This window comes from Oncorhynchus mykiss, chromosome 28 (assembly GCF_057628025.1).
Source record: "Oncorhynchus mykiss isolate SJ-2025 chromosome 28, ASM5762802v1, whole genome shotgun sequence".
Classification (NCBI taxonomy): domain Eukaryota; kingdom Metazoa; phylum Chordata; class Actinopteri; order Salmoniformes; family Salmonidae; genus Oncorhynchus; species Oncorhynchus mykiss.
In genome coordinates, this window is record NC_143049.1 from 22,987,122 (window position 1) to 22,996,466 (window position 9,345).

At 39.6% G+C, this 9,345-nt stretch overlaps 1 protein-coding gene across 5 annotated transcripts in view; it reads right to left on the reverse strand.

The window, feature by feature from the left end:
- Positions 1 to 9,143, reverse strand: part of LOC110508741 (tenascin R (restrictin, janusin)) — a 164,621-nt gene extending 155,478 nt beyond the window's left edge. For 4 of the 5 annotated variants that reach the window (XM_090226108.1, XM_021589506.3, XM_021589507.3 and 1 more), the window contains exon 1: positions 8,571 to 9,143. The gene's annotated coding sequence lies outside the window, so the exon portion shown is untranslated. The remainder of the gene's footprint in view (positions 1 to 8,570) is intronic. The other variant, XM_090226107.1, reaches the window with a different exon arrangement.
- Positions 9,144 to 9,345: the final 202 nt, after the last annotated feature.

Sequence of the window (9,345 nt, forward strand, 5' to 3'; positions counted from 1 at the left end):
CCTGTGTCTTTGTAGTGACTGGGTGTATTGATACACCTTCCAAAGAGTAATTAATAAGTTCACTTGTATGTGTGGGGTACAGATATGAGGTCGTCATTTCATGAGGTAGTCAACACTATTATTGCAACTTATTATTTGGCTTGTTAAGCAAATGTTTACTCCTGAACGTATTTAGGCTTGCCATAACAAAGGGGTTGAATACTTATTGACTCAAAACATTTTCAGCTTTCATTTTCTATTCACTTGTAAAAACATAATTCCACTTTGATATTATAGGGTATTGTGTGTAGGGCAACGACACACAAAAAATCTAAACGTAATCAATTTTACATGCAGGTTGTAGCAAAACAAAATGTGGAAAATGTTAAGGGGTGTGAATACTTAATGAAGGCGTTTTATCTACACACTATTAGGAAGCAGCATCTGAAACTGCAATACAGATATGAAGAGAAAGATACTAAACACCCAAAACATATTTACCCTTCGGCTCAGGTGTCTCTTGCATCTAAGAAAATTGCATCTAAGAAAATCGAAATTACAAACAGTGATGGCTAGATGTGGGACCTTTGTTGCATTTCAAAGATGGTGGTAGGAAAAAAAACTTTTTTCATTGTATTTTCTCCTACCAGATCTATTGTGTTATATTCTCCTACATTCAATTCACATTTCCACAAACTTCAAAGTGTTTCCTTTCAAATGGTACCAAGAAAATGCATATCCTTGTTTGTTTGTCATTTTAGGATAAAATTGAAAAAAGGAGGCTATCCCTAAGAACTTTTTAAAGATGGGTTTGATTCAGAGAAGTTTAAGAGTTGGAAACCTTTGGCAGAAGCTATACACAGAATAGACCAGCATAATAGATGCATGGATGCTGTGGAAAGAAATTGTAACGGACACACACAAGCTCTTGGGGCCCCATGCGCCTGTCTGACATCTGTATATTTTTTCTTCATTTAATAAATAATTTTGACAGTAACCCTCCAAAAAGTAATTCATAACCCTTTTTAATTTCCAAATCTACTAGCAAAATGAGTACCTGTTTCTTGGGCTTCAAGAATGTGACTGGTCGAAGTGCTTCAGGCCTTGAAAATGAAATCATTGAAAGTAAGGGGATATCGGTAAACAAATGCTGTGGTAAAGACTAAGACACCACCAGTGCAATGAGTTTACCTTACTCAGGTGTTCAAAAGCGCATATCAGAACGAGAGCCTAATGCTTCTTAGGTAGTTCTTTATGAGATTCATTTAGAAAATGATCTCTCTGCAAAAGTGACAGTTAAAGGGATGGTTAAAAACAGCTTGATTGCTTTAGCAACATCAGGGAAACCAGGCAGAAGGGAGTGGTGCTTCAAATACCGAAGTTCTGCAACATCTTTAGCTAAGCCTCTCACATTCTCCTTAATTGCTGCCCTCAACACGTTAAGGAAAGAGATTAACTGTATAGGAAGCTCTGGGACAGGTCGTACTGATACTGGACAACAGATGCAAACAGATGATCATCTTAAGTGGACAACAGTTCTTGAGGGCTCAAACTAAAAAAAGCGGTTTGTGATTTGGTTCATACTGGTGAACTGGCGGTTTAGTTGTGTGGTTGCAATATAAACAGTCCCTTATCTCTGGTATATCTTGTAATGCATCATTCAAGACTACGTTTAAATTATGTGCAGTGCAATGGACACATGATGCACAATGTCTCAGGAAAGACAGTCTGGGTTGTCAATATTATTTTTTTTGTTATTATTTATTGAACCTTTATTTAACTAGGCAAGTCAGTTAAGAACAAATTCTTATTTACAATGACGGCCTACCAAAAGGCAAAAGGCCTCCTGCAGGGATGGGGGCTGGGATTAAAATGAAGAATAAATTAAATAAAAATATAGGACAAAACACACATCACGACAAGAGAGACAACACAACACTACATAAAGAGAGACCTAAAGACAACAAAATAGCATGGCAGCAACACAACATGACAACAACATGGTAGCAACACAACATGGTAGCAGCACAAAACATGGTACAAACATTATTGGGCACAGACAACAGCACAAAGGGCAAGAAGGTAGAGACAACAATACATCACGCAAGGCAGCCACAACTGTCAGTAAGAGTGTCCGTTAATGAGTCTATGAATAAAGAGATTGAGATAAATGACAATACTCAGTATAGAAAACAGTCGGCCTGCAATATAGAGCAATAGGCCGTAATGAAAACATTTGACACAAAAATGCAAGACGACGCCTTACTGTACCTACTATAGGCCTCTCCATAGAAAACCAATTGAGATTGGCATTAATTGATTGGTTTTGCACACAACAACCTTCTATCCAAGCTGGGAGATGATAGCACAAGGAAAGCTCTTGTCATGCTGGTTCAGGTAGGCTATACAGGACAGTTGTATATATATATATATTTTTTTTAAATGGCTGCTGATTAATATGCTGTTGAAAAGAAAATATATTTTTTTATCTGCAACATTTGAATTTCAAACTTCAATTACTGAACAAGTAATTACATTATTGAGGCAAGCCAGGAGTCTAAATGGACGCCCTGTAACACCATGTACTGTACAGTGCAATAGAAAATAATTCAGAATACTTCACTTTTTTTAACGTTACAGCCTTATTAAATAATTGATGAATAATTGATGTTTTTTCTCTAATCAATCTACACACAATACCCCACAACGACAAAACAAAAACAGTATTTTAGAAATGTTTTCAAATGTATTAAACATTTTTTTAAACTAATCACATTTACAGTTGAAGTCGGAAGTATACATACACTTAGGTTGGAGTCATTAAAACTCATTTTTTAACCACTCTACAAATTTCTGGTTAATAAACTATAGTTTTGACAATCGGTTAGGACATCCACTTTGTGCATGACACAATACCTTTTTACAACAATTGTTTATAGACAGATTATTTCACTTAGAATTCACGGTATCACAATTCCAGTGGGTCAGAAGTTTACATACACTAAGTTGACTATGCCTTTAAACAGCTTGGAAAATTCCAGAAAATGATGTCATGGCTTTAGAAGCTTCTGATAGGCTAAATGACATCATTTGAGTCAATTGGAGGTGTACTTGTGGATGTATTTCAAGGCCTACCTTCAAACTCAGTGACTTGTTCCAAAGCCACTCCTGCGTTGTCTTGGCTGTGTGCTTAGGGTCATTGTCCTGTTGGAAGGTGAACCGTTGTCCCAGTCTGAGGTCCTGAGTGCTCTGGAGAAGGCTTTCGTCAAGGATCTCTCTGTACTTTGCTACGTTCATCTTTCCCCTCGATCCTGACTATTCTCCCAGTCCCTTCCGATGAAAAACAGCCACGCAGCATGATGCTGCCACCACCATGCTTTATTGTCGGGATGTATTGGCCAGGTGATGAGTGGTGCCTGGTTTCCTCCAGACGTGACGCTTGGCATTCAGGCCTTAAGAGTTCAATCTTGGTTTCATCAGACCACAGAATCTTGTTTGTCATGGTCTGAGAGTCCTTTAGGTTCCTTTTTGAAAACTCCTTTTACTGAGGAGTGGCTTCCGTCTGACCACTCTACCATGAAGGCCTGATTGGTGGAGTGCTGCAGAAATGGTTGTCCTTCTGGAAGGTTCTCCCATCTCCCACCGAGGTACTCTGGAGCTCTGTCAGATTGACCGTCAGGTTCTTGGTCACCTCCATGACCGTCAGGGTCTTGGTCACCTCCATGACCAAGGCCCTTCTACCCCGATTGCTCAGTTTGGCCATGTGGTCAGTTCTAGGAAGAGTCTTGGTGGTTCCAAACTTGTTCCATTTAAGAATGGAGGTCACTGTGTCCTTGGGGACCTTCAATGCTGCAGAAATGTTTTGGTACCTTTACCCAGATTTGTGCCCCGACACAATTCTGTCTCAGAACTCTAGGGACGATTCTTTTGATCTCATGGCTTGGTTTCTGCTCTGACATGCACTGTGAGACCTGATATAAACAGGTGTGAGCCTTTCCAAATCATGTCCAATCAATTGAATTTACCACAGGTGGACTCCACTCAAGTTGTAGAAACATCTCAAGGATGATCAATGGAAACAGGCTGCACCTGAGCTCAATTTCAAGTCTCATGGCAAAGGGTCATGCTTATGTAAATAAGGTATTTCTGTTTTTTATTTGTAATAAATGTTTTCTAAAAACCTATTTTCGTTATGGGGTATTACGTGTAGATTGATGAGGGATAATTTTTATTTATTACATTTTAGAATAAAGCTATACATTTTTTAAGTTAAGAGATCTGAATACTTTTCGAATGCACTGTATAGCATTGTGAAATGTTAGGCTTAACATGAGAAAATCACGACCAAATATGCCTACCAATAAACATTGGTGTATTAGCTAAAGCAAAGCTATAGGTTACATGCCCTGGCACCACAGAAAGTCCATCATCAATTCGATAGGCAGATGCATAGTCATGTCGCAATTTGGACAGCAATCGGAAGTCTATACTTTGTGAGTGGCTGGCTGGCTAACGCATTCAATTCATTTTGATTTTAGGGAAGGTGGGGGGGGGCGAACTCTGACCAGAGACACTGCATTACGCCACTGCTCTCATCCCACTAATAAGAAGTCATTAGCATGGCCCTCCTCGTTCCCTAACGTTGGGAGGAGAAAATGTGGATAAAAATAACCTCAGAGACCCGTAAGGCAAATGCTTGTTAAAGAGATACTGTACTGTTTCTTCCTTACAAAATGATTTATTTGAAGCACCCTATAGTATAATGCTACACCTGGATCAGAGAAGCAGAAATTATACCCAACTGGGGATGATGAACAAATCCCATGACTGTTGTGAAGATCAAATAAAACAAAACACCTTAACAAATATAAAGAGAACAAGTCCACATACTATACTTTTAGTGATCTGGTCTAAGAAGTGTCCTAACGAAATAGCGAAAATAATTAGATGGCCTATGTTTCAAATGATTATTAGCTGAAAGATGGATGGTCTTCATTCATCCTCATCCTTCTTAACTTTTTATTGCGGTTCAGTTTAAGTGTTCTCTGGGTTTTCTGTCGACACAAGCAGTAATATACTGTTGTGAATCCGAGGAGAATTAAAGCTAATCCAAAGCTCCTGTCCAGCTATTGGAAATCATATTTGATTTATGCTTTTTTTTTCTCCCCATTTCCTTCAGGTTTATGGCACAATCAATCGCCTGGTTAGCTCAGGCATGATCAAACAGAGCTGATAAGACAAACGTTCTTTGTCACTGAGCAGTATATAACTGGGATTTTTTAGCCCTCCATCGATTGCTGATTTTCTCTGGCCTGCACTGCAATTCAAAGCAAACTGTAGGTAGTCGGAGTCTATCTTGCCGGATAAGACTCCTGACCACCAAACTGCTGACTTGTTGCTCGCCCACTGTCACTTAACATTTATCTGAGTCTGGTATCATTTCGGTGCTCAAAGAGCATGCAGACTTTCGAATAGAGGACACACAGAGAACGCTACTACTGTATGCAGCCTGCCTTGGGCAGCCAAACCGAAACAGTGTAATAAGATCTTCATAGTTAATATATTCATCATAAACATTAATGAAGACAGGCATGGTCTAAGTTCAACACTAGTTCTTTGTTGTGCCAGAGGATTGTCTCCAGAGCTTTTCTCCACAGGCCAGAATAGAAGCCTGGCACCACTGCAAGCCAATGCACTTTAACTCCCCCACTGGTGATGAGAAAAAAGCCATGCTACCACGGGTGCATGATAATAAGTAACATTGTACATTTCAAATGGGCTCTTACTCTATCTCTCGCCAGGGAAACAGAGGGTTGCATAGGTAGGAAGATTTGCATGAGCATGAGTTTGTGTGTTTCATTATTTTCTGTTTTCTATACTTTGATTTTGGGAAATGGAAATGCTTGTGTGGCTTTTTCTGTGTGTGGTGCAGACAAATCAGTGCAGGGTCTACAGAGCATTCATCAAACAGATTGAGAATATGACAGAACGGACCATGGTGACCCCAAAGGGATGTGTGGAAGACTGGTAGAATAATCTAGAGAAACCACATAGCAGCATCTCTATACTGTATCATCATTGTGCATTGCATGCATCCACTGTCATTAGCTAATGACCTTTGATTGTAAGTGTAATAATATTGTCCAAAAATAAGCTTGAAATGGGATAGCATGATGGAGGAAACCAGAGACTGTTCAGAAGTCCTCAGTTGCATTTCTTTTGCAAGAAGCTGTTCATCACACTGTCAGTTTCTTTATTACAGTGGCCAGAGAGAAACACAATGGTACAGATTTAGGTGGATCTGGCTATTGGTATTATGTACACCTGAACAGTGTTTTGGCAGCTCTGTTTGTCTGACTACATTATTTGATTGATGATACAAATGAATGAAATACCTCCATTTGAATGCAGAATAATGAGGAGTAATGGGGAAACTTCTCTAACAAAATCACCGTTGGGCGCAACAGGGAACTAAATCCCCAGGATTTAAATATTATGTCAATGATTAATGACCACATAGACTAACATCATCTTGTTGTTTGGCTACCCATTGGCACACTGGTAAATATTAATTATTCACATAGAGAACAAAAAGAAACCGTCCTGTGCTCTAGAGTAATGAAACAAGCTGAGGCAAAAAAGAGAGAGCACCACTTAATGATGTCAATATTTTTAACCTAACCTAATGAATGAGTCTATTTCTAAGCGTTATTAATGAACAAAAGTCCACAAGGAATAGGTTACGATGTTTTTCTATCAATTCTCTTAACATATAGCACAGACATATTATGCCTTGTGATTTTGAGCCATTTTACACACATTCATTGATCACTGTATGGTTAGCAAGCTAGCTTCTAACCGAAGTCACACTTTATGGATGGATGGATCTACTTAGTAGATGAAATAGAGAGAATGTTATCTACATTTTCAGACTTAGGGAACCTTTGAAAGCATGGCTCATGCTAATGACACAGGGTCACAGGGGAGAAGGGAATTGAGAGGCTGGGAGGTATGATGAATCCTAAGACTGATTCCTTTCTACCTCCAGACTCACAGCCAGCCTATATCCACATTGCACACAGCATGAAGGTGGTGCCTAAAATTAACCAAACGATATCTCAGAACAGAAGAATACTACTCTACACCGCCAGACTCTTTCAGCATACATAAACATCAGACACAACTCAAAGGTGGTGACTAAAATTAACCAAATTATATCTCACAATCACAACACAGAGTGGACCAACAGAGTTATTTTGCAATGGTGTGAGATTTCTGTACAGACTGTAAATCATCCAAAAGAGTATGCTCTAGGACACCCCCTCACCAGATGTTAACATCATGCTAATATCTAACAGCAAACCTCCGACTCTCTGGTCCATGGACAATATGTTCAGCTGACTTTGACCAATTAGACACATGAGATATATGACAGTAACCTTCACTGGGTGATGCTGTCTAGAGGAACACCAGATATATAGCTAAATGTTTCCCAAAAAAGAATACCATGAGATAAACATATTATTTCTGGAGATATAAACCACACTATATCATCCTTATCTGACACAACATTAAAGAAATGATTGGATGTATATACACAGCCATTTTCTTAGTCAACAGCAATAATACTTGGCTTAGATTTGATATGGGGAAATAAAACTAAAATACAATGATAGCAGTGGTTTAGTTTCAGACAACAATGTGATCAAGACTCAGTGACCTGGTGGTTAAGGGGTCTGCAGTAAAAACAGAACTCAAAAGAACGGAGTTGTATGATATGACACACCACCACTTTTCACACGTACACAGCAGGTGAAACAGTAAGTTCCTTTGATATTTCTTGTTGTTGACATTAATGACAACCCCAGATTTTCTTGCTAAGTGACCCATTCACAAGCCTCAGAACCCAGTGTGACATTGGCTAGTTGAGACACTTGAATATGTAGGGGAAATTAGGGACACTGATAGTGTTCCTCCGAAACAAGTCAGTTATGGGTTTGTTTCAAATTGTATACTCGGCACACGGAATAAATCTATACCCTATAACCCTATCTATACAATGCATGCTACATTATGTGATCAATTGAACATGTCATTTATTGTTAGAAAAGGTTAAGTAATGATAAAGATTATTTTTTTGTTTTTATTCAATTTTTCCAGTGAATTACAGAGTAACTAGATACGGAACCATATACTAGGTGTACATTTAAAAAAAACGTTTTTAAGAGTACTGATTTTGTTGTGATATGAAATGTGCTTGCCATTAAAGTCTGCAGTACTTTGACATTACTTTTGGAGTACTCATTGTCCTGTGAAATTGTATCAGTATCAATTAATGTAACATGAAATTGCTCTAGCGCTTGATGAAACTGTTTCTAACAATATTAGAGGGGTTTAGTTTCCTGATGTTGTCTGCTGTTTAGTCCCTGCTGAGAAGTCATTAGCTGGATATTGTTGTGTCCCCTCTGCTCAGCAGGATAATGTTTTGATTGATATATTTGTTATCTTGCCCCCGTCAACCAAACCCCCGCCAGGAACAAAGCTATACCTGACATCAATTTCATTTTTTTTAAACATGCAGTCTAACTTACCCAATTTCCCTCGGTTTATCTCTCTCTTCCCTCTGGTGCCGGTCCCTTTCTCTCGCTGTACACTGATCTCCAAGAGGCTTCTCTCTCACTCTCCTAGCATCTTTTGCCGACTGTATTGATCTTTCAGCCAAGTATGTATGTAGCCCTGTATTGTTACTACTGCTGATCAGATGAGAGCTCTCCTCTCTCCCTGCCTCTCACAGCTGCAATGGGGAAGCAATGTGTGCTCCTCGCTTTTGCTCTCTCTCTCCCCCGCTCGCTCTCTGACTCGCTCTCTGCCTCTCGCTCTCTGACTCGCTCTCTGCCTCTCGCTCTCTGACTCGCTCTCTCTTGTTGTGCTGTATTGAACTCTCTGTGCTGTTCCTCTACTAGTGCAGCCCCTAGTGGGCGTTCCAGACACTACTTGTAGCAATCTCACTGTGATTGTCCCAGCTCAGTACACATCGAGAAGGGGAGGGGAGGCAGGAGGCAGGAGGGAGGAGGGTGCCTGGGCAAGTGTATGATGCCTCTGAAGAACAAGGTGCAACCTGGGCGGTCAGCAGGCAGCAGGACCCCTACCTTCAAGAAAATATACTGTATGTAACAGAGATGTGAATTAATGTTTCAGCAGGCAATCATAACCAAATAACTATACACACATGAAGGTGAACAAGCACTCATTGATGCTTCTACCTGACTGGTTTTACACAATTCTGATAGTATCTGAATGTGATGAGGTTTAAAGGAAAACTCCACTTATCATCTAGAATAATCCAGTTGGTAGCAGGGGATCATA